The following is a 22495-nucleotide window of genomic DNA, read 5'->3' as shown; positions in this document are numbered from 1 at the left end:
AAGTGATGGGACCAGATGCCATGATCTTAGTTTTCTGAATGTTGAGTTTTAAGGCAACTTTTTTGCTCTCCTCTTTCACTTTCATCAAGAGGCTCTTTAGTTCTTCTTCACTTTCTGCCATAAGGGTGGTGTCATCTGCATATCTGAGGTTATTGATATTTCTCCCAGCAATCTTGATTCCAGCTTGTGCTTCTTCCAGCCCAGCATTTCTCACGATGTACTCCACATATAAGCAGGGTGACAATATACACCTTGACATACTCCTTTTCCTATTTGGAACCAGTCTGTTGTTCCATGTCCAGTTCTAACTGTTGCTTCCTGACCTGCATACAGGTTTCTCAAGAGGCAGGTTAGGTGGTCTGGTGTGCCCATCTCTTTCAGAATTTTCCACAGTTTATTGTGATTCACACAGTCAAAGGCCTTGGCATAGTCAATAAAGCAGAAATAGATGTTTTTCTGGAACTGTCTTGCTTTTTCCATGATCCAGCGGATGTTGGCAATTTGATCCCTGGTTCCTCTGACTTTTCTAAAACCAGCTTGAACATCTGGACGTTCATGGTTCACATATTGCTGAAGCCTGGCTTGGAGAATTTTAAGCATTACTTTACTAGTGTGTGAGATGAGTGCAATTGTGCAGTAGTTTGAGCACTCTTTGACATTGCCTTTCTTTGGGATTGGAATGAAAACTGACCTTTTTCAGTCCTGTGGCCACTGCTAAGTTTTCCTAGTAGCATATTGTTTAACCTCCACATGTTTATGTTTTTTTTGAAGCTTTTTGCCTTGTAGTTGATTTCTACTCTCATAGCTTTGTGATGGAAAAACATGCTTGATATGATTTCAGCTTTCTTAAACTTAATGAAACTTGTATTATGGCCTAGAATGTAATCTATCCTGGAGAATGTTCCATGTGCACTTGAAAAGAATATGTATTCTGCTAGGTGGATTGTTCTATGCATATATATTTATTAATTTCATTTAATCTAATGTCATTTAAGGCCTGTGTTTGTTTAGTAATTTTCTATCTGGACAATCTATCCATTGACGCAAATGGGGTGTTGAGTCCCCTGCTATTATTGTGTTACTGTTAATTTCTCCCTTTATGTCTCTCAGTATTTGCTTTATGTGTTTAGGTGCTCCTATTTTGGGTGCATATATATTTATAATTGCTATACCTTCTTCTTGGATTGATCCCTTGGTTATCACATAATATCCTTCTTTGTCTCTTGCTACAGACTTTGTTTTAAAGTCCAATTTTTGTCTGATATAAATATTGCTATCCCAGCTTCCTTCTCATTTCCATTTCCATGGAATAGCTTTTACCATCCCCTCATTTTCAGTCTGTCTCTCTTTAGATCTGAAATGAGTCTCTCATAAGCAGCCTATGGATGGGTCTTGTTTCTATATCCATTCAGCCACCCTAAGTCTTCTGATTAGAGCATTTAGATTACTTACACACAAAGTAACTATTGATAGGTATGTCCTTATTGCCATTTTGTTAGTTGCTCCGAGGTTGTTTTTCTAGTTCCTTTTTCTTCCTTTCTTCTTTTGCTCTCTTTCCTTGTGATTTGGTGAATATATTCAGTGCTACCTTTGGATTCCTTTCTTTTTATGGATTATAAACTTATTAAAGATAATAATAGGTAATAGATAATTATAGATTATTATTTATTATAGATTTTTGTTTGTGGTTACTAGGAAGTTTATATTTACCTATACATATATGACTATTTTAAGTGACTTATCTCTTAAGTTCAAACATATTTTAACAACCTTGTAATTTTACTCCTCTCCCTCTACGCTTTCTGGATTTGATATAATATTTTACATCTTTTTGTTTTGTGTATCCCTTAAGTATTAATACTTATTTCATATATAGGCTATTTTACTACTTTTGTCTTTTAATCTTCCTACCAGTTTTCTACATGGTTGATTTACTACCTTTACTGTACTTTTGCCATTGCCAATGAGATTTTTCCTTTTGTAATTTTCATGTTTCTAGTTGTGGACTTTTCTTTTTCGCTTAAAGAAGTCCTTTTAACATTTCTTGTTAAGCTGGTTTGAACTTGTTAACATGGGGATGAACTCTGAGATTTTGCTTGTCTGTAACTCTTTTTTTAATCTCTCCGTGAAAATGAATGAAAGCCTTGTTAGGAAAAGTACTCTTAGTTGTAGGTTTTTCCCTTCCGCACTCCCTTCTGGCCTTAAGTTTCTACTGAAAAGTCAGCTGACAGACATATGGGCATTCCCTTGAACTTAACTTGTCACTTTTCACTTGTTTATTTTAATATTCTCTCTTTATCTTTAATTTCTGCCAATTACAATGTGTCTTGGTGTTATCCTTGCTTGGCTGATCCTGCTTGGGACTCTCTTTGTTTCCTGGACCTGGATGCCTGGATGTCTGTTCTTTTATTCCCCAAGTCAAGGAACTTTTAAGCTATTTTGTCTCTAAGTATGTTCTCTGCCTCTTTCTCTCTTCTCCTTCAGGGACTCCAAAAATGAGAATGTTACTATGTTTGATGCTGTCCCAGAAGTCTCTTAAACTGTCCTCACTTCTTTTTATTCTTTTTTCCATTCAGCTTCAGTGATTTTAAATACTGTGTTCCAGGTTGCTCATCTATTCCTTTACATCATTTAATCAACTGTTGATTCCTCTAGTGTATTTTTAATTTCTGTTATTGTAGTCCTCATCTCTGTTTGGTTGTTCTTTATATTTTCTAACTCTTTGCTAGAAACTTCTAACTTCTCACTCTGTTCATCCATTCTTCTCCCAAGTTATTTGATTATCTTTATGATCATTATTTGAACTCTTTATTGGGTAGACTGCCTATCTCCACTTCACTTAGTTCTCCTTCTAGGGCTTTATCTTGCTCCTTCATTTGTAACATGTTCCTCTGTCTCCTCATTCTGCCTAATTCACTGTTTTTACATTTCCCAGCCTCGGAGATGTTGCCTTTTTAAGGAGACGTCCTATGTGTCACAGAAGAAGACTCACTTTTGGTTACCAGAGCTATATGATCTAAGTTTGCCCCCTACGTGCATTATATGGTCCTTCTGTTGTGGTGGATTGACTTATGAGTGGTCTAGTAGGCATGGTGACCCCCACAGCAGTTGGTTCCAGGCCCTGCCTAATACAGAGGCTGCCAGTCACTGGTTGGTGGGGCCAGGTCACAAGGTAGCTGGCTGCAGATATCTGGGGGTTCCTAGGGCTAGTACTGGCTCACTGGTGGACAGGGCCAGGTTCTGGGGTGTGTCTTCCAAGGCAGGTGTTCCTAGATCTAGTGCCCATCTGCTGATGGGTAAGATAAGAATCCGGAAGTTCCCGGGGCTGGTGCCTGACCACTGGTGGATGAAGCCAGGTCCTGAGGCTAGTGCTGGCCTACTGACAGATAGTTCTGGGTCCTAGGATTTAGCTGCACGACCCAGGGGTCCCAGGGAAGTTTTGGGCCACTAGTTGGTGGGGTCAGTTCCTGACGCTGCTGGCTGCAGAGTACACAGTATCCTGAAGTTTGTGTAGGCCCTCTGGTGCCTAGGGCCAGATCCTAGGGCAGGTGGCCGAGGGCCTAAAGTGTCTGAGGTGGATTCTGGTGTGGGCAGTGGCCCAGTGGGTCCCAAGGCTGGTGCCAGCCTATTTGTGGGAGAGCTGAACCCTGCCATGGTGGTTGCAGGGCTGTGGTACTCCTGATGCTAGTGTCTGCCCGTTGATGGGTGGGGCTGGGGCCCAGGGTTTTCTGGAGGTGGTGCCTGCTGACTGGTGGGCAGAGCTGCATCCCAAGTTCTCTGGCTACAGGGCCAGAGTCTAGTGCCTGTGCACTAGTGTGCCAGGCTGGGTCCTGGTCCTCTGGTGGACATACCCAGGGGTGACTGTGGGCTCAAGGGGCCTTAAGGCAGTCTGCTACAATAGGGATGAGGCTACGTCCTCATCCAGCTATTTGCTTGACCTGAGGTATCTCCTGGTATCTAGAGGATGGTGGGCATAGGCAGAGCTGGACTCCAAGGCTAATAAGCTAGAGAAAGAATTCCAAAATGGTACTTGCCAGCACCAGTGTCTATGTGATAGAAGCTTCCCAAAATGGCTGTCCCCCTGTCTATGTCTCCAGGATGAGCTCCAGTTGCCTCCTGCCTCTCTGGGAAGCTCTCCAAGATCAGTTGGTGGGCTTGACCCAGGCTCCTCTCAAATTAGTGCTTCTGTCCTGGGTCCCAGATCATATGAGATTTTGTGTGCACATTTTAAGAGCAGAGTGTCTATTTCCTACAGCCCTTAGGCTCTCCCAAAAGTTAGCTCCCTGACCTTCAAAAAGCCAAACATTCTACAGGCTTATCTTCCTGATATAGGACCCCCAGGATGGAGAGCCCCACATGGCATTTGGACCTCTCATGCTTTGGAGAAAACCTCTGAAATTATTATTATTCTCCCATTTATGGGTCACCCATCCAGGGGTCAGAGAAGGTAATGGCACCCTACTCCAATACTCCTGCCTGGAAAATCCCATGGATGGAGGAGCCTGGTAGGCTGCAGTCCATGGGGTCGCTACGAGTCGGATACGACTGAGCGACTTCACTTTCACTTTTCACTTTCATGCATTGGAGAAGGAAATGGCAACCCACTCCAGTGTTCTTGCCTGGAGAATCCCAGGGATGGGGGAGCCTGGTGGGCTGCCGTCTATGGGGTCACACAGAGTCAGACACGACTGAAGTGACTTAGCAGCAGCAACATCCAGGGGTATGGGTCTTGACTATAATGCAACGCTATCCCTCCTATCCATCTAATTTCTTCTCTATATCTTTAGTAGTAGAAGATCTGTTCTGGTAGATTCCAGTCTTTCTCATTAATAGTTGCTCTGTAAGTAGTCGTAATTTTGGTGTGCCCATAAGGATGTGAGCTCAGGGTCTTCCTACTCCACCATCTTGGCTAAGTTTTCAAAACATGTTATTTTAAAGTACACATGGAACATTCTCCAGGAGAGACTAAATGTTACACTCAAAAAACAAATGTCAAAAGTCATTTAAAGGAAACAAATGTCATTTAAGGGAAAGAAATCAAAGTATGTTTTCTGATGGCAAGGGAAAGAAATTCAGACATCAAGAACACAAATATAAACATTCACAACTTTGTAATAATTAAACAACACATTCCTAAAGAAACATGGAATCAAAGAAGAAAGCACAGAGAAAATTAGAAAATACTTTGAGATGACTGAAAATGAAATCACAACATACCAAAACATTGATAGGCAGCAATTTATCTCATCACTGATGAGACAAATCTATAGCTGTGAATACCTATATTATAAAAAATATCTCAAATCAATAACTTAACCATCCATCCACCTTAAGAAATTAGAAAAGAACAAACTAAATACAAAGTAAGCAGAAGAAAAGAAGACACAAATATTAGCACAAAAATAAATGAATTAAGAAATAGAAAATAGAGAACAAAAAACAATGAAACCAGAAGTTGATTCTATGAAAAGGTCCAAAAAAACTTAATCCATATCCATATCTACAAGAAAAAGAGAAGGAACACTTAAATTACTAAAATAAAAAATGAAATTAAGAACTTTACAGAAATAAAAAGGATCATCAAGAAATACAATGAGCAATTGTTTGCCTAGATAACCTAGGGGTAATGCCTGAATTCCTAGAAAGACAAAAATTACCAAAATTGATTCAACAAGAAATAAAAAATCTGAATTGACCTAAGACAGGTAAAGACTTTGATTTAGTAACTGAAAAACTTCCCACAAGGAAAAGTCCAGGACCAACTGCTGAAGAATTGATCCTTTTGAACTAAGGTTCTGGAGAAGACTCTTGAAGAGTCCCTTGGACAGCAAGGAAATCAAGCCAGTCAGTCCTAAAGGAAATCAAACCTGAATATTCATTGGAAGGACTGATACTGAAGCTCCAATACTTTGGCCACCTGATGCAAAGAGTCGAGTCATTGGAAAAGACCCTCATGCTGGGAAAGACTGAGGGCAGGAGAAGGGGATAACAAAGGATGAGATAGCTGACTCAATGGACATGAGTTTGAGCAAACTCCAGGAGGAAGATAGAGAAGGACAGGGAAGCCTGGCATGCTGCAGTCAATGGGATCGAAAAGAGTTGGACATGAGTTAGCAACTGAACGATAACAAATTGACTTCACTAGTGAATTCTGCCAAATATTTAAAGAATTAGCATCAATCCTTCACAGACTCTTCCAAAAAGTACAAAAGGACACATCCCAATTCATTCTATGAGACCAATATAATCCCGATATCAAAACCAAAGATATCACCAAGAAAAAAGAAAACTATGGACCAATATGCCTAATGAATACATATGCAGAAATCCTCAATAGAACACTAACAATCTAAATCTAGCAACATATAACAGGATTATCCACCATGACTAACCGGAATTTACCTAAGGAATGCAGGGTTCCTTCAACATGTGAACATCAGTCAATGTAATGCACAACATTAAAAGGGACAAAACCACATGATCATCTCAATAGATTAGAGGAAGCATCTGACACTAACAATCTTTTATGATTAAAAAAAAACAAAATAAAACTAAATGGAAACTTCCTCAACCTAAAAAAGAGCATTTACAAAAATCCGAAGCTAACAATATAATTAGGTGAAAGGCTGAAAGCTCTCCCCCTAAGATCAGGAAGAAGACAAGGGTGTCCACTTCTGCCAAGACAATTCAACATTAAACTAGGAGTTATAACTAGGGCAATCACACAAGGGACTTTCCTGGTGGTCCAGTAGCTAAGCTCCCAGTGCAGGGGGCCCGGGTTTGATCCCTGGTCAGGGAACAAGATCCCACATGCCACAACTAAGAGCTGATATGACACAACCAAAGATCACACATGCTGCAACAAAGACGGATGTCCCCAGATACCTATGACTAAGACCTAGTGCGGCCAAATAAATCAACTACAGGGCATCCAGATTAGAAAGGAAGGCACAAAAGTAACTATATACACACAGAAAACGTTCAGAATCCACTAAAAAAAACTATAACAGCCAATAAATTCCTTGCTCGTGGATTAGAAGACTTACTACAGTCAAAATAGCAGTATTCCCAGATTGATCTACACATTCAATGCAATCCCTACCAAAATTCCAGCTGCCTTTTATGCAAAAATTGACAAGCTAATCCTAAAAATCATGGAAATGCAAGGGATCAGGAATAACCAAAACAATCTTAAATAAGAACAACAAAGTTGGAGGACTCACACTTTCCAATTTCAAAACTTACCACAAAGTTCCAGTAATCGTAACTGTGCGGTTTTGGCATAAAGATAGATATACAGATGGATGGACTCAGATTGAGAGTCCAGAAATAAACCCATGTTCTATGGTCAACTGATTTTCAACAAAGCTGTTAAAAGACCATTCACTGAGGAAATAGTCTTTTCAAAAAATGGTGCTCAGACAACTGGATAGACAGATACAGACGCTACTCCCTCACACCATACATAAAAATTAACTCAAGATGTATCAAAAGCCTGAATTTAAGAGCTAAAACTTTAGAATAAAACACAGGTGTGAGTCTTTGTAATCTGGGATTAGGCAATGCTGTCTTAAATACAACACCTAAAGCACAAGCAACAAAAGAAAAAATAGATAAATTAGTCTTCATGAAAATGTGCATCAAAGGACACTATCATGAAAGTGAAAAGGCAACTCACAAGATTTGGAAATACTTACAAATCATATATCTGATAAGGAATTGGTAAACAATAAAGAATTTTTGTGCTAGTGCTAAGTCACTTCAGTTATGTCCAACTCTGTGCAACCCTCTGGACTATAGCCCACCAGGTTCCTCTGTCCATGGGATTCTCCAGACAAGAATATTAGAGTAGGTTGCCATGCCCTCCCTCAGAGATCGAACCCACATCTCTTATGTCTCCTGCATTGGCAGGCAGGTTCTTTACAGCCCAGCAATAAAAAGACAATCCAACTTTAAAATGGCCAAAGGATCTAAACAGGAATTTCTCCAAAGATATACAAATGGCTGCTGCTCCTGCTGCTGCTGCTGCTGCTGCTGCTGCTAAGTCGCTTCAGTCGTGTCCGACTTTGTGCGACCCCATAGATGGCAGCCCACCAGGCTCCGCCATCCCTGGGATTCTCCAGGCAAGAACACTGGAGTGGGTTGCCATTTCCTTCTCCAATGCATGAAAGTGAAAAGTGAAAGTGAAGTTGCTCAGTCATGTCTGACTCTTCGCGACCCCATGGACTGCAGCCCATCAGGCTCCTCCGTCCATGGGATTTGCCAGGCAAGAGTACTGGAGTGGGATGGCATTGCCTTCTCCCATACAAATGGCTATGAGCACACAAAAAAGTGCTCAAAAGCATCAGTTATTATGGAAATACTAATCAATACCACAGTTAGACACCACTTCACACCCACTAGGATGGCAATAATCAAAAAATTGAAAATAACAAGTATTGGTGAAGATGTGGAAAAACGAACACTTATGCATGGCTGGTAGGATAAAATGGTACAGTATCTTTGGAAAATAGTCTGGCGGTTACTCAAAAAGTTAGAGTTATTATTTGACCCAGCAATTTCACTCCTAAGTATATAGTCAAAAGAAATGAAAACATGTTTTCATACAAAAATTTGTACATAAAAAAAATTTGCACATGACTGTTGACAACACATTATTCATAATAGACAAAAAAATGCAAAAAAGTCAAATGTCTGCCTACTGATGAATGGATAAGCAAAATGCAATCTATCCATACATACTAATCAGCCATGCTACACTGGATCAAGGAAGGACCTTGACATTATTCTAGTAAATGAAAGCAGCTGGATACCAGAGGTCACATATTTATGACTCCACCCATATGAAAAGTACATATTAAGCAAAACCTTATAGACAGAAAGTAGATTAATGGTTGCCAAGTTCTGGGGGAAGGGAGGAATGGGGAGTGACTGTTAAGAGGTATGAGGGTTTTTTTTAATTGATAAAAATGCTCTGAAATTAGGTATTGATGAAAGTTGTACAACTTTGTAAATACCAAAAACCACTGAATCTAAACTTTAAAAAGGTGAATTTTACACATGTAAAATATACCCCCAAAAATTTTAAGTAAAGGAATTTTTTAAATAATAAAAGTGAAATCTAAGTACTTCTAGAAAAATCAGGAGTGTCTACTATCAGTTGATAAGCAAAAAGTGGAATTTCTAAAGAAGGCTCTTTAGGCAGAAGGGAAATGACCCCAAAATAAAGGTCAGAAATGTAAGAGAGCAATGAAAAGCAAAGAACAGATAAGTGAAAGAGAAAGTCGTTCAGTTTCCAGCTCTTTTCGACCCCATGGACTGTATAGTATAGCAGGCCAGACTACTGGAGTGGCTAGCCTTTCCCTTCTCCAGGGGAGACAGGGATTGAACCCATGTCTCCCACATTGCAGGCGGATTCTTTACCATCTGAGCCAGAAGGGAAGCCCAAGAATACTGGAATGGGTAGCCTATCCCTTCTCCAGCAGATTTTCCCAACGCAGGAATCGAACCAGGGTCTCCTGCATTGCAGGCAGATTCTTTACCAACTAAGCTATCAGGATGAGTAAATCTAAATGAACATGGACAGTATGTTAAATATTAACACTGTTAATGTTACTTCATTGAGTTTAAAAAGAGCATATAGAATTAAAATATACAGTTACAAGCACACATAAATCTGGAGGGGAGAATGGAGTTTAAGTATTCTAAGAAACTGTGATCTCTGGATGGCCCAAGAGGAAGGTATAAATGAATTATCTGGATGAGTTAATAACACATTATCTAATTCACATGGTAACCACAAAAAGAAAATAGAATATATAACCTCCAATACACTAGAGAGAGTGGAAAAGCAGAATGATTTTTCAAAATCATAATACTAGTTTCAAATAACACAAGAGAGAAAAATAAACACCGAAAACATGGGACAAGAGTGACATATAATAGGCCTGTAGATTTAAACTCAGATAGATTGTAATTACATTCAATGTAAATGAGTTGAATGCTCCCAGTAGAGGACAAAGATAATCAGATTGGATGAAAAAAATCTAACCGTATAACCTTTGCAAGAGATATATCTAAGGTATAAAAACATAGTAAGGCTGAAAGTAAAATGATAAAAAACAAAGATTTCATGCAAATATGAGCCTAAAGAAATCTGATATAGCCATAATAGTATCAGACACACTACAACAAAAAGGCAAAGATACATTACTAGAGATAAAGAGAACCACTCATAATAATTAAAGTCTGAATTCATCAGGAAGACATAACAATTTTAAATTTGCATTCTCCTAATAATATGGTTTCAAAGTATATAAATAAAAGTTGACATAACTACAAGAAGAAATAAGACAAATCCATAATCACAATGAAATTGTGTAATTATCTTAGTAACAGATATAACAACCAGACAAAAAGGCAGTCAGAAAACAGAAGACGTGAGTAATATGCTTATCAAGTTAGCTGAATAGAATATATAGAACACTGAACTGAACTCTTTTCAAGCACACAGGAAAATTTGAGAAAACATATAGACCATATTCTACTATAAGGCACATCAGAAAATTTCAAAAGATTAAAATAAAGAGCATGATCCCTGGGCAATTCAATTGTGATAGAAAAGAATAAAATAAGAAAATACGCAGATGTTTGGAAATTTTAAAATATTCTTCTAAATGACTTACAAATCAAAGAAAAATATCATAATGGAAATTATATTGTACTAGCTCAGGCTGCTATAACAAAATACCACAGACTGGGGGCTTAGACATTTACTTCTCAGTTCTGGAGGCTGGGAAGTCTGAGATCAAGGTGCTGACATGGTCATGTTCTGGTGAAGGCCCACTACCTCACTTCCAGCTGGCTGCTTTCTTGTTGTGACTTCACATGGCAAGGAAAGAGAGAAAGGGGTCTCTGGTCTCTTCTTATAAGGCACTAATCCCTTCATAAGGACCTCACACTCATTTAAACCTAATCACCTCCTGAAGGCCCCATCTCCCAGTACCATGAATCTGGGGTTTGAGCTTCAGCAGGGGAATTTGAGGGAGGAACAATTTAGTGCATAGCATTTACTAAACAATGATGAAAATACGCCAAATCAAACTCTGTATGATGCAGCTGAAACATTTATAAGGAAACGTGTCACCTTAAATGCACATACTAGTAAAAGATAAAAGCTGCAAATGATAAAGTAACCATTCATCTCAAATTAGATGGTGAACAGCTATAGGAAAAGAAAATTACAGATCAACTTCATTCATAGACATGGACTCAAAAATTTCCCCTAAAACATCAGTAATCAGCATCTAATCGATAAATGATAATAGGCTAATACGAACAAGTTTTGTTCATATTGTAGTCATCTGTGGGTGGTGGAATTAAAGAATTTTATTCTGCTTTTGATGCTAATCACTATTTCATAAAATTTCTAAATAAGCACTCCTTATTTTATGAATCAGGAAGAAGTATTTTTGAATTAATAATTAATACTTTTCTGATTTTTCATCTTTTTGAAGTCAACTAGTTAATGAGCGATGAGAAGAAAAGAACAAGAGCTCATTCAGAAGAGCCACTTCATCCGAGTAACCATTTCAACTATAAAACCTTATTTTCAGTGTCTCTATTTGGTTGAAAACAAAGAAAGGGTGGATAGGAGTAGAAAAGGATTTGCAAAGATAGGGATGTGATAATAGCAATTCAAAGGCTTCTTGCCCAGACATTAAGGGAGCGATCTCATACACAAATGTGTCTATAAATAGAACACTGCACTTTAATGAATAATTTAAAAGCACTTTGCAAACAGGGTTAGGAAAACAGGAACCTAAATGCTGAAAAATCAATAGTTCTGTCCTACCCCATGTGGTGAGTTACAGAAACAGATACTTGAGTTGTACACTTTTTAAAGAACACTGGAAGCTGTATGGTTAATATCAAAAAGTTTAAAAACCTCTACAAGTTTTGACATGAGAATTCTGCCTTTAGAAATCTCTTTCAGAAATAATCAAGGATACACACAATCAGTTCTGTATAGGATACTTATCAAAGAATTATTCATTAAGGTAAATATTATAAATGGCATCAATGCTCAGCTATATGAAAGCGGTTCAATAAATTGGGACACCCATTGGAATATTATGCAGTCATTCAAAATAATAATTTAGAAAAATATGATATGATGCAAAAAATGTTCACTATCTACAAAGAAGAAAGTTGTTCATAAAACATATTATGGAATGAATCCCACCTTGAGGAAATGCATATCATATATTATATAAAAGTAGAAAAAATTGGCTATCCTTGCGTGGTAAGACTATAGATGATGTTGATTTTGTGCTTTATACTTTCTGCCTATTTCAGTTCTTTTATAAATAGAAAAAGATTTTAATAATTAAAAAATTGATTATCCCCAATAGATTCAAACAACCTTCATCAGCCTAAACCCACTTCTAGTGAGGTCACTGGGAGGTCAGTACAAATCTGGTGCATTAGTCTTCTACAGCTGCATGACAAACTGTAGCAAGGCCATAAGTCTGAAAAGGCTTGACTGGGTCCTCTGCTTAAGGTCTCATAAGGCTGCAGTCATGATGTTGGCAAGATTATATTCTCATTTGCAGGCTTTACTGGGGAAGAATCTGCTTCCAAGCTCACTCAGGTTGTTGGTGGAAGTTGCTTCCTTGCTGTAAGACTGAGGGTCCCTACTTCCCACTGATTGTCTCTGGAGGTGGCCCTCAGCTCCTAAAGGCCACCTTGCAGTTCCTGCCATGTGGGCTTCTCCAACTTGGGTGCTTACTCAAGCCAGCAGAGAGACTCTCTAAATCAGTTTCCGGGCTTCCTGGTGGCTCAGTGGTAAAGAACCCACCTGCCAATGCAAGAGATGCAGATTCAATCCCCGGGTTGGGAAGATCCCCTGGAGAAGTCAATGGCAACCCACTCCAGTATTCATGCCTGGAAAATCCCATGAACAGAGGAGTCTGATGGGCTATAGTCCACGGGGTCACAAAGAGTAGGACATGACTTAGTGATTAAGCAACAACAACAGCAAATCAGTTTCTAGCAAGACAGAATTGCATAATGTAACATAATAATGGAATTTGTGTCCCATCACTTTTGCCTTATTCCATTAGTTAGAAGCAAGTCACAGGTCCCACCTCAATGGGGATGGGGGTATTAAACAAGGTGTGAATACTAGAAGGTGAGGACATGGTGAGCTCAACTTCATTCACACAGTCTGTCCACTCTACCTAGCTTCCCACTGCAGAGCTCAGACAAAGGAGAGAAGCTTGCACTTGGATGTGAAGACTCTTCTGATCAACCAACCACTCATAAACACAACTGAACCCTGCCCTTTGCATCTCTGACGTAGGACAGTACTGTAAAAAGTGATGGGAATGTTCACAATGAGTCAGAGTTCATGTAGAGGATTTCAGCAGGTCCTGTGCCAGCCGTGAAGGATGATTAAGATTTTGATCAGGGGAAAGGAATGAGAATGAGAGATATTTCCTCTGCAGTGAGGAGAGGTAGAGAAGCAGGAACTCCCAAGATGGGTTCTGGAGAAAGTGAGCAGGATGGTTTGTTCACAAGAAATCTAACTGGCCCCTTGATAGACAACATACTTGGAAAAACTTGGAACAAGACCTCGAGAGGAACACAGTTTTAATTTTGGCTTATTTGGCAGCACAGACATCAATTAGCTTCCACAGTGTGGTTAAATATTACTAATATTTACCAGTCTCCAGTTGTTCTAAACTTCCAGAACATGGAAGACTCCGCCTTCCTGCTCCATTTGAAACTAGGCATGTCCAGAATGACTCCCTCCAGCCAAAAAAATGTGAACAGAATGGACCAGCTTCTAAAGTGATTAACTGCAAGCATCTCCATGTTCTAAAAGGGTCCACATCTAGAACATTTAGGAAGCAGTTCTGCCAAACTTCCAAGGAACAAACATCTCTCCCTTTCAGAAATTACTGCAGAGATGATGAAGCATCATCTTGATACCAAATCTGATTAAGAGCAATATAAGAAAAGATTATCAATCAATACTTCTTATGAAATATATACCAAAATCAAAAGTGAAAGATTACATACTTGGATCCAATAATAATTTTTAAATGTAGTGTATCATGACAAAGTAGAGTTGATCCCAAGAAACCAATGATGATTTAAAATTAAAAATATTAATGATGATTTAAAATATTAAAATATTTCACCTCAGAGTTCAAGGAAGAAAATATGTAAAATTATAAAATAGGTAAAGAAACCACCTGATAAAATTAAAAATCTATAAATGATTTTTTAAAATATTTACTAGGTAAGACCATCCTTACCCTAATAAAAGGAATCTACCAGTACACAACAAACTTCATATTTAACAGTTTGAAAACATTGCCTTTAAACTGAAAAATAATATTAGGATAGCCTTACCACAATTTCTATGCAACTTTGTTTAGTGGTCCAAACAAAGGGAATAAGACAAAAAAATAAGATAAAATAAAAGATTTAAGGACTAGGAAGGAAGAAATGAAATTATAACTATTTACATGGAGAAATTCAAAACAGATCCACACATTTGTGAGGTCTGGTATGTTTCAAAGACAGTACTGCAAATCACTGGGGAAAGAACGGTACTCAATAAACAGTACTGGCAAAAGGGAAAAAAATCTAAAATCATACCTCTACCTCCTGCTTCATAAAAAAATAAGTTCAAAGTAGAATATAAGGAGGAAATATTTTTTAAAAATCTTTAAGAGGAGCATATCTTATGACCATGAGGTAAACAATTTCTTAAATAAGACTTAATAACCACAAACAGTAAGAAAAAGATTGATAAATTTGACGACATTAAAATTAAACATCTGTTCATCAAAATAGCATTTGTATAGAACAGTCTTATGGACTCTGTGAGAGAGGGAGAGGGTGGGAAGATTTGGGAGAATGGCATTGAAACATGTAAAATATCATGTATGAAATGAGTTGCCAGTCCAGGTTCGATGCACGATACTGGATGCTTGGGGCTGGTGCACTGGGATGACCCAGAGGGATGGAATGGGGAGGGAGGAGGGAGGAGGGTTCAGGATGGGGAACACATGTATACCTGTGGCGGATTCATTTTGATATTTGGCAAAACTAATACAATTATGTAAAGTTTAAAAATAAAATAAAATTTAAAATAAATAAATAAATAAATAAAATAACATTTTTAAAAGGATAAAAAATAGGACACAAATAGAATCCAAATATATAAAGAACTTCAAAAAAACTATAAAAAGGATAACCCAGGCACAGAAACAGACAAGCAATATAAGAATACAATTTATAGACTTGAAAACTCAGGAAGCCAATAAATGGGTAAAAAAAATCCTCAAACTCACTAGTAATCAAGGAAATAGAAATTAAAACAGTGAGATGTTTCATATCTACTCAACGGACAACAATTAAACATCTGAATTACAAAGGATCAGCAAGGAAATGAAGAAACAAACCTTTGGGACTTGTTTGCAACAGCTTTGCGGTTGGAACTGGGCCTACCCTATGATCCCACAATCCCCACAATATCATGCATAGATAGATGTATACCTGATCCACTCTCCCCTGTGTTCCCAGCACAGGGAAAAGCGGACCAGTGGGACATGGCAACTAGCAGGGGTGGAGGCTGAGCAGGATGCTTAGAGGAAAGCTTCAACTGGGATTCAAGCCAGCTAACACAATGTCAGAAACCAGTCTTGCCAGGAAATGAAACGGGGGATCAGAACCCTGCTAACTTAGGGCAACCTCCTCCTAAATAGCAACTGGATCTGTTTATCTTCTACAGCCAAACTGACCAGGTTACTTCCTCTTTAAATTTCCCCAGCTGAAACTTTCTAGAGCAGAGTCCCAACTCAGTTTCTTGCAGCCGCTCTAAAAAATTTTCCATTGAATATAATGGTTTAACATAACACAAATTAATTACCTTGTAGTGCAGGAGGTCAGAAGTCAGTCTACAGCCATACCACCCTAAACGCACCCAATCTCAGCTGATCTCAGAAGTTAAGCAGGGTCGGGCCTGGTTAGTGCTTGGATGGGAGGACGTCAGACACAGGTCTCAATGGGCTAGAATCAAAGTGTCAGCCCAGTTGTGTTCTTTTCTGGAAGCTTGACTGGAGAACCAATTTTCTCACCTTTTCCAGAGTCTGGAGGCTGCCTGTATTCCTTAGTTCATGGTCCCTTTCATCTCCAAAACCAGCAGTGAAGGGTAGAGTCTTCCTCACTTTACAGCACTCTGACACTGACTTTTCTGCATCTCTCTTCCATATTTAATGACCCTTGTGACAACTTTAGGCCCACTCGGACAATTCAGGATAATTTGTTTTAAAGTCAACTGATTAACACCCTTCATTCTAACTGCTACCTTAAATCCTCTTTGACACATAACATATTCACAGGTTCTAGAGCTCAGGATGCAAGCAGCTTTGGGAGGCCATTCTTCTGCACACTACACGTCTCCTCAACTTCCCCTCCCCCACAATACCTCTAGCAGAGTCCCAACCTTTTCACAACATCCCCCATACCTCCAGCCTCAGCACCACCATACTCCCTGTCCTCCAATGACAACAACTTTCTGGTCTTGTGTAATCAATGTATACCTATCTATGCCCAAATAATTACAACCCAAACTCCAGGGCTCAGCCCAGAAGTCAGCTCCTCTCTGAAGCCTTCTTTGATTCCCAATGTAAATGAATCACACACCAACCCAGCTTCCTGTGTACCCCAATTGCAGCACTGAGTGTGTCCCCTGTAATCATCTGTCTTCATGTCCTGTCCTCAGTCCAAAGTGCTGAGTCCTTCAAAGATAACTCTGTCTCATTTCCCTGTGGGTTCCCAGATCATAGCACAGTGCCTGGCAAACAGCAGCCCTCAGAGAGGATTTCTGAAATTTCGAGGAGGCAGAAGGAAGCTGCCTTCAGTCTCCCTCAACAAACCAGATGTCAAAGAGTAACCAGGGTTACATGTACAGCTGACAGGGCCAAAGAACTAGTTCAGATGTTCATAATAAAAAACACCTCAACAATCCACTGCTTTGTTTGATGCACAATTTACTATCATGTGGAAGAATCTCTGTACAAGTGACACTCATTATTTTTTACTGCTAACCTGTTCTAAACAGACAAAATTAGCCTCAAGATAAATAAAGAATTTATCTAAAATTACATACAAAGATGTACTCAAAACTCTAGACAAAAGAGTAGATATTGCTCCAATACAACAGGAATGCTTGGCAATTGCCCAACAGCCCCACCACATTCTCAGAGGGCTCCAGCCCCTCTCCTGGAAGACCGGGAAGCACCATGCCAATGAGGCTGAAGGATGTTACAATCAACTCTGTTTGTTGTTGTTTTGTCACTAAGTCGTGTCTGACTCTTTTGTTACCCAGTGGACTGTAGCCTACCAGGCTCCTCTGTCCATGGGATTTTCTAGGCAAGAATACTGGAGTGGGTTGCCATTTCCTTCTCCAGGGGATCTTCTAGACCCAGGGACTGAGCCTGCATCTCCTGCATTATAGAAGGATTCTTTACCACTGAACCACCAGGGAAACCCCAACTCTGTTTAGGGAAAAGCAAAGTGCCTCTATGTACAAATATATATGTATATTTTAGTGAAGAGAACATTTTTAAAAAGGGTGTTAGTTAAGCAAACAGGGTCTCACTTAATTTCAATGGCTTGTTAGTTGATGTCCATACTGTAAGAGGAAAATTCTCACCTGGGGTGAAGGGGACTAACCAAAGCATAGGTTGAATCAGCACAATTATCAACATTTTAGAAAAAGAGATATTAATATGCCTTGAGTTTTTAAAAGGCATACTTCCATTCAGGTCCAGTAGGATTCCTTTGTTCAACTCTTCTTTAATAGTGTGAATCCTGAAATTCATTTTAAAACTCCAAAACCACACTCACACTGGAAAGGAAATTTGAGACAAAAAAATAAAAAGAAAAACCCAGAAATAAACGGGCATGTATTCAGCACCATGGACAGTGGGGCTGGACGCTTTTAAGAGTCTCTGCAGCCCGAGCTGACAAGTAACACCAGCTGCTGCTGCAGCTGCTGCTAAGTCGCTTCAGTCGTGTCCAACTCTGTGCGACCCCATAGACGGCAGCCCACCAGGCTCCCCCGTCCCTGGGATTCTCCAGGCAAGAACACTGGAGTGGGTTGCCATTTCCTTCTCCAATGCATGAAAGTGAAAAGTGAAAGTGAAGTCGCTCAGTTGTGTCTGACTCTTAGCGACCCCATGGACTGCAGCCCACCAGGCTCCTCCGTCCATGGGGTTTTCCAGGCAAGAGTACTGGAGTGAGGAGCCATTGTCTCCAGAGCCCTCCAGAAATGTACAGTATTCATTCTAATGTTTAACTTGGGATTGATTCCAATACATGAGCAGGTATTTTTCTTTGTTATGGCCTAAAAGACAGGCTTTTTTACCAAAGGGATGCACAACTTTCATCTACCAAAATCTGCTTTGTGAAAAAGCCCTGAGATTTCTGTGAACATAGGAATAACTTTGCCATTGACTCACGACTACAGGTCCAGGAAGTGAAACTGCTGGAATAGAAACAGTGTCCAACCTTGAATGGCTAGATTGTTTCAAGGGGACTTGTGGGACTTCTGCAAATATAAACACTGCATGCTGTTTTAAACAAGGGAACAAAATAAATCCATATGGTGAAATTTTCTCATAAATACCCTTAAAATGTAATCATAAAACTGTGTATTTTCTCCAACTCTGAGTATTAATAAAGATATCTGGAAAAGTGATGTTGTAAAGTCCAACATTGCCACTAATTAACACCACCTGTGGCAATATCGGTCACAAAGCCCTGATTTCTACACAGGCTATCTAATCTTTTCAGCTAAAAAACAAAACAAAAACTCCTTTTACCAACAAACCTTTTTTCAAAACCTTATAATATTGAGTATTAGCTAAGAAAACACATGCTATGCTTAGTCACTCAGTTGTATCCGACACAGACTGTAGCCCACCAGGCTCCTCTTTCCATGGGTATTCTCCAGGCAAGAATACTGGGGTGGGTTGCCATGCATGCTGCTGCTGCTGCTAAATCGCTTCAGTCGTGTCCAATTCTGTGCAACCCCATAGACAGCAGCCCACCAGGCTCCCCCGTCCCTGGGATTCTCAAGGCAAGACACTGGAGTGGGTTGCCATTTCCTTCTCCAATGCATGAAAGTGAAAAGTGAAAGTGAAGTTGCTTAGTCGTGTCTGACCCTCAGCGACCCCATGGACTGCAGCCTTCCAGGCTCCTCCTTCCATGGGATTTTCCAGGCAAGAGTACTGGAGTGGGGTCCCATTGCCTTCTCCGTGTCATGCATAAAGTTATATAAAACCTAACACACTTGTAATGAACTTGCACTGTGTAAATAACAGCATCTACAAACAAGAGAACATTAGTGCTCAAAAGTGACCAATGTCAGTCAGTGACTGCACTTGTATTTGAAGACCCCTTGATATCTGGTGGATCTCCGGGTCTGAACACACCACTCACAACTACTCCAATTCCCCTGATGTAAGGATCAATGAGATTGTTTCAGATTCTGCCAGCAACCCCTCCAGAGTGTCACTGTTCTGCAAACAGTCTCTGGGCCAAAATGCACATCTCTGAGACATTTTATGATGATATGAGTTGTTCCTGCGCGTGAGAGGACTGGAAGTTAGTTTTCTTCAATAGGAAAGTACCTTTGCACACTTCCTTTGGTTCCCAATTCTAAAGACAAGTTCAAAGAACAGAAACGGGGCAACAGCTCACCCCTGACAGCAAATTAAATTCTGGAAGGATGAGGGCAACCTGTGCCAGAGGAATGGTGTGAACTGCATGGTCTGTTTATTACCCAGTCTAGTCTGTAAACGTCTCTCATCAAGGCCCTGCTGCCCTAGGATTCCTTTTGGTCAATTACACATCAGAAATCCTCATCACCCCAGAGTGCCCTTAGCCCACATGCAGAGCCAAAGAGACCCGGAAGTCCGTGTTGCCTCAAAAGAAGGTGGGGAAAGATAATCAACCTCAGGCACAAGGTTTAAGACCCGGCTTTTGTTAACTTTCAAATTTGTGATGCAAGTGCTTCGGAGTACTAAGTAAAAAAGTAGAAGCGGAGAAACACACACACACACACTCTCAGTAAACAATACTTCCAGAGTGAAACATTTATGGGAACAATAAGAACACTTTTGGACCCACCCCAAAATAAAAGAAGAACATAGAGCAACCAGAAGAGGGGGGCCGCACCGCCGCAGGTGCCCTGCTCCAGGCTCTGACTCGGGTCACGGAGGGAGGCAGACGCGAGTCGAGGCGGCAGATGCTGGGAGTGTGAGCGAAGGGGACACAAAGGGCACCCGCGGATCCCCTCTCTCGGTCCCGGCGCCGCCCCGAGCTCCCCGCGCCCCTTCCCTCCCCTGCGCCCGCCGCCCCAAGCCCAGCGCCAACCATGCGCTTTCCCTCACATCTTTCCTCAGACAGACGCGACGAAACTTACACCGTTTTGAAATGTGAGCCTCCTGAAGTCTGGAGCAGACCTGCGGCAGACACCGGCTGACAGGCCAGCCTGAACCCCGCGATCCTTGTTTACAACTTCTGATCGCGGAGGACGGCCCAGGCGGGGTCCGCGCTTCGCCGAAGCCGCCCTGTCACTTCACTCAGAAACCCTCCCGGCGCCCAGTTTCCGTCCGGATCGGCTATCCCGTGAGCTGGCAGCGCGGCCCCAGCGCCAACTTGAGGAGGGGGCGCTGCCGGGTCCTCCGGGACCGCCCCGCCCCGCCTCCGGCCCCGCCCCGCCCGGCCCGCGACCCCACGGCAGCCCAACTTGGTCCGGGCCCCACGGGGGTCCGCCGCGCTCTCCGCGGAGCTCGGTCTGGCGGATACCTGCGCCCCTCGCCCGGCCCGAACCCCGAACCCGGTCACGGGTTCCCGACCCCTGGTTCGACCTCGATCTCGGCTCGACCTCGACCCCAGTTAGGGGTCTGGGGCCCCGATTGGACCCACGATCCCCCGTGCCGATCCCGGCCAGGACTCGAACCCCCGACCCCCGATTCTTGTTCCCGATCCCTGGTTACGATCCCGGCTCGACCCTGGCCGGGACCCCTACCCTCGACCCCCGACCCCGGCCCCGGACTCCAGCCGATTCCCCACCCCCCGATCCCCGGCCCTGCCCGCTATCACTCACCTGTCCCGCGGCAGAGGGCGTGCCCGCGGGCCGGCCCACGGGAGGGCGGCCGGGGCGGGGCTGGGGGGTGAGGACTGAAGATCCCAGTGGTGCCTGAGCCTGAGGCGACCAAGCCTGAAGCGACTGAGGCGACTGAGGCGGCAGTAGCTGCTCCTGGCGCTTCTGGCGAGGCACTGCGCGCGGCGTGGGCCCGCCCCCTCTAAGCCGCTGACCAATCCTGAGCAGCGCGCCGCCGCTGGCCCCGCCCCGTCGAGGAGCAGGTCCTCGCGAAAGCGGGCCCCGCAGGCCAATCGAACAGCGGAACGGCGACGAGTACAACCAATCGAAGCTCAGGAAGCTCCGCAGAAAGAAACCAATTAGCGTGGCCGGGGCAGGGCGGGGCCATGGGAGGTTCACTGTGGGGGCGGGGCCAGATCCGGGAGGAGCCCAATGCGGGGAGGGAGACGTCAATGGAAAGGGGCGGGGCCTAGAGCTAGCAGGTCCACCCACCGGGGCGGTGACAAGGGAGAGGCAAGGGGGCGGATCCACAGATTGGGTAGGGTGGGGAGGGCCCCAAAACCGGGCGAGGAGGAGGGGAGTTGTGCAAGGTAGGATGAGACCATCAATGGGGAGGAGGCGGACTACTGGGGGGGGCGTGGCCTGGGGCGGGTCCCGGGACCTTGGAAGTAGGAGCAGGGGGAGGAGTGTACCGGTGGGGGCGGAGGGAAAGGGCGGGTCCCTGCAGGGGCAGGGGCGGGTCTGGACGGTCTGAGATGCCTATCCTCTGCACCCGCTAGGTGGGCGCCTGCCCTCGCTCCGCCCCGGGAGCAGGGTCCTACGTTGGTCGCGAAAGCGGGACTGCGCCCCGCCATCCCCCCGCCTGACACGAGTCAGACCCCCACCTGTCCCGGTCCCCCGCCTGGTGCCCCTTATCCCGCTCTGCAGAATCGCTGAGTCTGGCCGCACATGTCCGCCTACCCGCCTAGCAGACCCAGGACGCGGTGCACGTGCACATGTATGTTCTCAGGCACCTGGTCAGCACACCTGTCCGCAGGTGACAGGAGGGGACTGTGGATGTCTCAGGTGTTTTTGTCCCGTTACCGTTTTTTCTATCCCTCCTGAACTGCGTTCTGCTTTACTTTGTTTCTATTGTGGTCATTTTCGAGGCACTGAACCCCAGTGTCCCATCCCTGCCTTACGGCTATTCTTAGCAGAGGATTATTTCTTGCAGCCCACCTACTAAAGACTCGAGCCAGGTCGCAGGTACTGCCGCCGGTGATGCCGCCCTTGACCGGACAGGGGAGCCAGCAGGGTTCTAAG

The 22495-nt window shown here is 42.5% G+C and overlaps 1 protein-coding gene across 12 annotated transcripts in view; it reads right to left on the bottom strand.

Moving 5' to 3' along the window:
- PCBP3 (poly(rC) binding protein 3) overlaps positions 1-21391 on the bottom strand; it is a 232721-nt gene extending 211330 nt beyond the window's left edge. For 11 of the 12 annotated variants that reach the window (XM_055569844.1, XM_055569843.1, XM_055569849.1 and 8 more), the window contains exon 1: positions 21197-21391. The gene's annotated coding sequence lies outside the window, so the exon portion shown is untranslated. Of the gene's footprint in view, positions 1-20509; positions 20768-21196 lie in introns of those variants that run through there. The other variant, XM_055569846.1, reaches the window with a different exon arrangement.
- Positions 21392-22495: the final 1104 nt, after the last annotated feature.

Source organism: Bubalus kerabau, chromosome 2 (assembly GCF_029407905.1).
Source record: "Bubalus kerabau isolate K-KA32 ecotype Philippines breed swamp buffalo chromosome 2, PCC_UOA_SB_1v2, whole genome shotgun sequence".
Lineage (NCBI taxonomy): Eukaryota > Metazoa > Chordata > Mammalia > Artiodactyla > Bovidae > Bubalus > Bubalus kerabau.
The sequence above is the reverse complement of the archived record's forward strand: the minus strand, read 5'-3'. Positions and strand labels throughout refer to the sequence as shown.